We start from the raw sequence: 8,866 nt of genomic DNA on the forward strand, positions 1-8,866 counted from the left end.
CCCCTCCCCTCCAAATCTCCCCCCTTGTCCCTCCACTTCTAAACTTCTCCCTTGCCCCTTCCCTCCAAAACTCCCCCCTTGCGCCTCCCCTCCTAAACTCCCCCCTCACTCCTCCCCTTCAAAACTCCCCCCTAACCCCTCCCATTCAATTCTCCCCCCATACCATTCCTCTCCAATTCTCCCTCCTCCCCCCTCCTCCTCCAAGCTGCCTCCTCCCCACTTCGTCTCCCTTCTATCTCATACCTCCACCCCCCCAAACCTTCTACTTTCCTCTGCCCCCCCCCTCAAACAACCCCTCACTGTGCCTCATCCCTTCACCATCAAACCTTTCATCCTCATCCTTCCCTTTCTTGGAACTCTTCTGCAATATCTGACACACTATCAACTGCTCTCCCTACCTCCCCCTCTCATCCTTCATCTTACCCTACTCCTCCCCTCCCCTGTCCTGTATCTGATGCTCCCCCTCTCTCTTCATTAACGGTATGGACCTCAAACATCCGGGGCCTTCGCTCAAACCTGACTGATCTCTCCATACAGGTTGCTTCTGACAATCCAGACTTGATCTGCTTAACAGAGACTTTCCTCCCTCAAGATGTCTCTGATTCCTTAATATCTCTTCCTGGTTACTCCCTCCTCCGGTATGATAGACCTGAGCCTCGGCCTGGTGGTGGGGTGGCTATCTTTATCAAAAACTCTCTTACTCTCCTTGCACTGCCCTCTTTCCTCCTCACCGCCAGGAGTACCTCTGGCTACGGCTCCCTCTCCGCTCCCACCTTTTGTTCATATGTGTTCTGTACCGTCCCCCAAACAGTGATGACTCCATCTACATTTCACTGTCTGACAACATGGACCAACTTCTATCCACTCATCCCAACTCTCTCTTCCTCATATGTGGTGACTTCAACTGTCATCATGCCACCTGGTTGGGTGTGGGTTCCTCTCTCACCAGTCATGGCACCTCAGCAAAGGACTTCTGTGACTCACTGGGATTGACACAATCTGTCAATTTCCCGACCCGGCTCTCAGCCAATGGAGTATCTTCTCTTCTAGACTTGGTTATGACAAACTTCCCTGCTAATGTCTGCTGCTCTTCTTCTGCTCCAATCGGTTCTTCTGATCATGTGCTTGTCAAAGTGGACATCTCTCTGGCCATTCTCAGAGAGCCTCCTCAGCGTCGACGAGTCTGGCATTTCACTCAGGCCGACTGGGACGGTCTTCAAGCAGCCATCAATCGTCTGGATTGGTCTCCCATCTCCACTGCCTCTGACATCAATTCTTCCTGGGAATTCTTCCAAAGTAAACTGATCTCTCTCATGCACAGATTTATCCCATCTCGCCTTCAGTTGGCTTACCCTTCCTCCCGTCCATGGTACACTGAATCTTGTGGGGAGGCAGTTGCCCTGAAACAACTTGCCTTTGCCTCTTGGAAGGCTAATCCAACTGAAGGCAATCTCAGTTCCTTCCACCAAGCTCGGAACAAGTGTGTGTCTACCCTCAGGAGTGCCAGGAAGCACTATCTCTCCTCACTCAAGAATGAACTCTCAAACCTGTCTCCTTCCTCCAAATCCTGGTGGCGTCTGGTCAAATCCGTTTCTGGTGTTTGTTCCCCCTCCATCCCCTCCCTTACCTCAAATGGCCACACAGTTGACATCGCACGTGACAAAGCCGAATGCCTCAACTCTGTGTTCGCCTCAAAATCCTTAGTTCCAAACCCATCTCTCTCTGTTCCCACCTTTCCCAGTCGAACCCAACTGCTCCTGAACTCTGTGTCCTCTCCTGACAAGGTGGAGGAGTTTTTGTCAAACCTCGACTCTGATTCTGCAACTGGACCAGACGGCATCAGCCCACGGGTCCTAAAATCCTGCTCTGCCGCTCTATCTCACCCTCTCTCTGTTCTTTTCACCCTATCGTTTGCTCAAGGTCATCTGCCAGCATCCTGGAAATCAGCTAACATTACCGCTTTACACAAAAAAGGTGCAAAAACAGATCCTTGCAACTACAGACCAATCAGCCTGCTCCCAATTATCAGCAAAGTCATGGAATCCATCATTGCTTCGGATATGAAATCTTTCCTCTTCTCCAATGGCTTGATCTCTGATCATCAATTTGGTTTCAGACCAGGTCACTCTACTCTGGACATGCTGCTTCTGCTGTCTCAACAATGGATGGAGGTCCTCAATGCCAAACAGGAAATCAGAGCTGTCTCCCTTGACATATCACGTGCCTTTGATACGGTCTGGCACCCAGCTCTGCTCACCAAACTCTCCTCCTGTAGTATCCATGGAAATCTCCATGCATGGCTTGCGGACTTCCTCTCTGGTCGTAGTCAACGTGTGGCCCTAAATGGATTTCTCTCATCTCCCCTTCCTGTTCAGGCTGGAGTTCCCCAAGGCAGTGTGCTGGGCCCTGTGCTTTTTCTGGTCTTTATCAATGATCTCTCCGACTCTCTGGAAAATGCTCTCTATCTCTTTGCTGATGACTCCACTCTCTGCCGCTCCAATCCTCTTTCCTCTGGGCTGGTGCTCCTGCCTCACACCTGGCCCGGCTTCACGCTGTTGAATCCAAAGCTTTCAAAATCATTGGAATCTCCCGCGATGAAGCTACCTCTGAGGGCCTTTCACTCACTCACCGCAGGCAGGTAGGTGGTCTTTCTGTCTTCTACCGACTCCTCTCCGGCCTTTCTCCCCCAGCTCTCTCTGTGCTCTGTCCCCCAAATATTCCTACAGGTCGCACAAGATCTGCCAGCAACCCTCTGATGGTTAAACTGCCGAAATCTCGGCTTTCTGCTCACCTTCACTCTTTCATTCCTCTTTTCTCCTGCCTCTGGAACAAACTCCCACACTCCCTTCAATCCCACTCCTCCCTCCAGGTCTTTAAAACAGCTGTTCACCACCATCTCTTATCTTCCCCCATCCAAAACCTTGATCTTTTCTACCCCCACTAATTCACCCCAGATCCACCTTGTTTGAAATTCCAACTTCTTTCCTAGAAGTCCTGGCAGTGTCCATATGTTTATACCTCTCCCACCCCCCCCCCCTTCACATGCCTGCCCCCCCAAAGCCCTCTCCCTCCCACAGATCTCTCGATGTCTCCATGTCTCTCGGTCCCTGCTCTCAAATGTTGTGTTTGTGTCCTTCCCCCTCTCTCCCCATCTTGTCTACCGCTCCCGATGTTATATGTTTTATGTGTCGGTTTGTCTTTCTGTGTGATTAATGTTCGCTCTTTCACGAGCCTCGATCTTGTATACAAAAAAAAAGAAAAAAAAAAAGACGGTTGCAGGCAGATATTGTGCGACCTGCAGGAATATTTGGGGGACAGAGCCCAGAGAGAGCTGTGGGAGCAAGGCCGGAGAGGAGTCGGTAGAAGAGGGAAAGACCACCAACCTGCCTGTGGTGAGTAAGTGAAAGGCCCTCGGAGATACCGTCATCGCGGGAGATTCCAATGATTCTGAACGCTTTGGTTTCAACCGTGAAGACGAGCTAGGTGTGAGGCAGGAGCACCAGCCCAGAGGGGAGAGCAGTATTCCATTGAGCTGCGGATGAAAGCCTTGTATGTGGTGAGGAGCTCAGGTGTGCCAAGGAAGGACTTCGCACGACGGAGGATGCCCAGTCGGTGACTGGCTTTGGAGGCCAGCTTGGAAATGTGGTTTTCCCAGGAAAGATCATGGCAGATAGTGAGACCCAAAAGCTTGAGTGACAGAACTTCTTGGAGAGGATTATTCAGAAAGTAGATGGGAGGGTTGTCCAGTCGGTATTTTCGGAGAGACATCGTAAGTGTGAGATTTGTCAGGATTGAAAGACATGTTCCACTTGTTTGCCCAGTCTGTGATTTTGTCCAGGTCTGCAGAGAGTGAGGAGGGTGCAGACTGCCGATCTGAGGGATGAGGAATGGAGCGTCAGCAAAGAGATAGAGAGGATTTTCAAGAGAGTCAGAGAGATCATTGATGAAGACCAGAAAAAGCACAGGGCCCAGAACACTGCCTTGGGGAACTCCAGCCTGAACAGGAAGAGGAGATGAGAGAAACCCATTCAGGGCCACACGTTGACTACGACGAGAGAGGAAGTCCGCCAGCCATGCGTGGAGATTTCCATGGATACCAAAGGAGGAGAGTTTGGTGAGCAGAGCGGGGTGCCAGACCGTATCGAAGGCACGTGATATGTCGAGGGAGACAGCTCTAATTTCCTGTTTGGCATTGAGGACCTCCATCCATTGTTGAGACAGCAGAAGCAGCATGTCCAGAGTAGAGTGACCTGGTCTGAAACCAAATTGATGATCAGAGATCAAGCCATTGGAGAAGAGGAAAGGTTTCATATCCGAAGCAATGATGGATTCCATGACTTTGCTGATAATTGGGAGAAGGCTGATTGGTCTGTAGTTTCTGTGTTTCTATCCATTTCTTGCCTCACGGCACCGAACATTAATTAAATATTAGTTATGTATTCCATTGACCAGAAAAAGAAACTTTTTCAATTAAAAAAGAGACATAAAAATGTATACCATTCAGTATTTTGGAGGCGCCCGAGATCAAAATCGATCGCCATTGTGTCTGTGTCCGACGATTTCTCTTCTTCACTCTCTGGACGGTATGGTTCGAATCTGTATGGGAGAATCGAGTGTGATTCCCCAAGATTATTAACTTTCTCTTCATTTTCCGCATCAGATTGGACAGAAATATCGCTGATATCCAGACTTACGCAACTATCGGAGTCGGTGCCTGCCATTGTTTACTATTGCGCAGTCACATCAGCTTCCTCCGATGACGTCACATCGTGGAGGGCAGATTATCGCGAGATGCTGGCCGGCGCGAGAGAAATCGTCTGCTATTGGCATTTTAAAACTCGGATATCTCACGATTCACGCATGCTAGAGCAACAATTTTTGCGCCAAACTTAATCTTTTTTGTTGCTACAATTAATTAATCTTAAGCATTTGATGTCTATACTCATGTCCGTTCTCCTTTAATGTCCTTGTGAAGCACCAACCCGACAGTTTATAGGAATATGGGAAATCCAACATCGATGCATGTAGATAGACAGCTCAAAGGTAAGATGCCTCCACCACGATTTGCAGCACCCTGTCACACTACATTAATCTCACTGAACATTGATACACACCGAATTAACATGCAGGTAACAGGTAGGTAATTTCGCCCAGGTAGTGGCACTGGCACACAATGAGAAACTCATTTTCAGAGCTTCCGGGGAGATCTTATAAGACAACTTTCCGCTTTCCGTACCCACCAAGGTGTACTACAGGTAAAACCTCTCTGCCAGCACTGCACCAGAACGGCAGTCCTTTGCTGAGCATCCATAGTAATTAGCTGTGTGGTTTCCAGAATCGCATCTATAACAGTAACACGTCTTCCCTTGAGCCGGTTTGGATCGCTGATCTGAAATACCTCTCCCAGCGAGTCTAAAGGGTATTTTGCTGCTCTGCGAATCATGTGTCCGCACAGGGTGTATGTTTGGCCTGTATGGCGCTAGCAGCCCCTTGGCCTCCGCCATTGCCGACTCAGTCTATCTGGCGATGGTTATAGCTTTCTGTAATGTCAGTCCCGTTTCTAGCAGTAATCGCTCTCTAATGTGAGGTGAGTTTGTTTTCTCGACGAGCTGGTCCCGGATCATTTCATCTGTCCGTTCTCCAAACTCACATGTGACGACCATCTCCCTTAATGAGGCGATGTATCGTGCCGTAGATTCGCCATTTTCCTGACCACGTTGCCGAAATTTATATCGTTCTGCCACGACATTAACTCTTGGGACAAAAAAAAATTCCTCAAGTCCTCAAGTGCATCTCATAGCTTTTATCAGCCACTGTTAGTGTATGTAAGAGTCTCTGACCTTCGGTGCCCAAGCAATTTATCAAAAGTTCGCGCTTTCTCGCATCAGCCAGTGTAGTCTCCTATATCGCCAGCACGTAGTTTTCAAAGACACGAGTCCAGGCCGTAAAAGGCATCGATATATTTAATTTCTGCATTCATTCTGGGCCAGTAAATGCATTCTCTGGCTCTTCGTACACATCCGTTCACACCCAGATGAGATGAGTGAACTCGTTCCACCATGTCCTTCCTTTTTGATGTGGGAACCACAACTCTTTCTCCCTTGAAGATCAGGTCACCCTGAGTGCTCAGTTTGTCTCTTGCATGGAAGTGTGGTCTAAGGACTGGCTCAACCTCATGTTGTCTCTTTCCATCCTGTCTGTATCATTAGTTTGAGTTGTTGCACGATACCATCTCGTCTGGTATGATCTTCAATCTCCCTCATTAATGGTTGAGAGATTGGGACATGTCTTGGCATGTTTACCATCTCAAACTCGTTTTCCTTGTCGACTATTGGGTCCTTGAGGTAGGCTCTACTAAGCGTATCAGCCATTTGCATGTCTTTGCCTGGCTGATAGTGAATCTCAGCATTGTATGTTTGCATCCTCACAAGCATTCTCTGCAGCCTCTTTGGTGCTCTGTGGAGAGGCTTTGTTGCAATGATCTCCAGCGGTTTGTGATCCAATTGCACCTTCACCTATCTCCCATACGTGTACAGACGAAACTTTTCCAAACCAAACACAACTGCAAGGAGGTCCTTCTCTATCTGTGCATACCTGGTTTCTGCATCTGATAAAGCACTGCTGGCAAATGCTATGGGATGTCCTCCTTGGATCAGTGTAGCCCCAAGTCCAGTGTCTGTAGCATCCACCTGCAGTGTCAGCTCCTTCAATGGGTCACAGTACTTGAGCACTGATTCGGCAGTAATCAGCCTCTTGATCTCCTGCATAACTTTGTCATGTACTTCTGATCACCACCAGGTGACATCCTTCTGTGTCAGTCTGCGTAGGGGCTCACACTTGTCATGAAGGCCTGGAAGGAATTTGCTGAGACGGTTGACAAACCCAATGAATCGCTGTACCCCTTGCACATCAGTTGGGTTTGGCATTTGCACAACTGCTTTCACCTTTTCTGGGTTTAGTTTCAGACCCTCTGAAGTGACGACATGACCAATGAAGGTCACTTCTTTGAGTTTGAATTTCACCTTTTCCTTGTTCAGCTTCAGGTCTCGCTCTATACATCTCTCCATCAATACTCTCACCTTCCTGTCATGGTCTCGCTCTGCCTCTGCCTGTGTCTTTCCTTTCCCAAACACCAGGATAACATCTGCTTCTGACCGCACTCCCTGCAAACCCTCTCGTGCTTGGTTTTGTTTCCTCTGAAATCCTTCCAGGGCCGTTGAGAGCCCAAATGGCATCCTCAGCCATCTATATCTACCACATGGAGTGTTGAACGTGGTCAAGTATGAATACTCATCTAGTTCAATGTGCCAGAAACCATTCTTGGCATCAAATACGCTGAACACCTTCGCCTCATTCAATTCTGTTCGTATGTCCTGAATTGTAGTCATTGGATAGTGACATCTCTTCAGTCCTTGATTAAGGTCTATCGGATCCAGACATACTCTCAATTTCCCATTTGATTTCTCCACACACAAGGCTGGATACCCAGGGAGTTTCAAGTCTACAGGAGCTATTATCCCTGCCTCATTCAGCTTGTCTAATTTTGCTTTCAACTTGCCTTTCAATGCAATTGGAATACACCTTGGTGGATGCACTACAGGCCTCTTACTCTCCTCTAGCATCAGATGGTATTTCCCTCCAGTCCCCTCAAACACATCTGCAAATTCCTCCAGCAGCTGTCTCTTGTTGAGAGGGAAACTTTCTTCCTTTCTGGCATGTATGCTCCTCAGGTTCTCTGTGTGCACTGTTATCAACTCCATTTGCTGTGCTGCCCTGCTACCAAGAATTGGTATGCAGTCCTCCTGTTACTACAAATTCTGCTTTGTATATTCTTCCATTTTTTGGATTTTTTATCTTGAGGTTGGATTGTCCCAGTGGGACTACCGTCGTACCATTGTACATGGATAAACTTTGGTTAGTCTTCCATAGCCTCCTGGCATACTTCCTTGGAATAATATTGCATGTTGCACCGCTGGCAACCTGAAAGCGAACCTCTCTTCCTTCTACTTCCATTGTCACATAGATCTGCCTTGGGTATTTTGACTCCTCCAGGCTGTTAATTTGCTTCATGTCCACTCTCTTTGGATATAATGTCATGACCTTTATCTGTTCATACTCAGACATCTCACTAGAGCTGTCGTCTGCTTGATCCACAGTGTGGATCCTGGCGCTATCCATCTTCCAATTAGAACCGAGCCCTGGGGTGGTCATCCTCGCTCCCACGCCCTTCTTGGTGGCCCTGGGAGCGTGTGCGAAAGACCTGTAAGATGTCAGGCTTACCGGAATGAGGTCATTGCCTGTTCTGCTTGGCAGTTTGGGGAGCACTGTGCGTGGCGCCTTTTGCGTAACCAGGATGTGAGGAGGGAAAAAGAGTTACCAGGATGTGAGGAGCTTTTGCGTTACCTGGATTTGAGGAGGTGGAAACAATGGTGAGGTGATGTGATTTGAGAGGGTGTGTTTGAGAACGGAGGTTTGAATCCGGGTGTTGGGAAATAAGGGTTTGGAAATGAGGTTCGAATATGGAGAGGAAAAATGAAAGATTGGGAATGAGGAAGAGAACAATGGGGAAGGTTCGAACCACAATCGCAACGTATCTCCCTTTCCCCTTGTTCGAGGATGGGTAACCTTACGAAGCAATCACTGTGGAAATATCTGAACTCCAGGGTCATTTTATGTGCTGGACGTAACTCTGCGGGGTCTTTTCCAAATCTGAAACGCATCGATTGCACATTCACTTGTCCGTCCGCCCGTCTTGATCAAATCCTGGGTTTTTAATGTTTTCTTTTATGCACCTTTTCCCACATTGTTTTATTTAACGTGATGTTCACTGGAGGGGATATTATTCTGTCATTTGTTGAAATGGAGA

The sequence above is a fragment of the Myxine glutinosa genome, chromosome 3 (genome assembly GCF_964187855.1).
Source record: "Myxine glutinosa chromosome 3, kmMyxGlut1.1, whole genome shotgun sequence".
Classification (NCBI taxonomy): Eukaryota; Metazoa; Chordata; class Myxini; order Myxiniformes; family Myxinidae; genus Myxine; species Myxine glutinosa.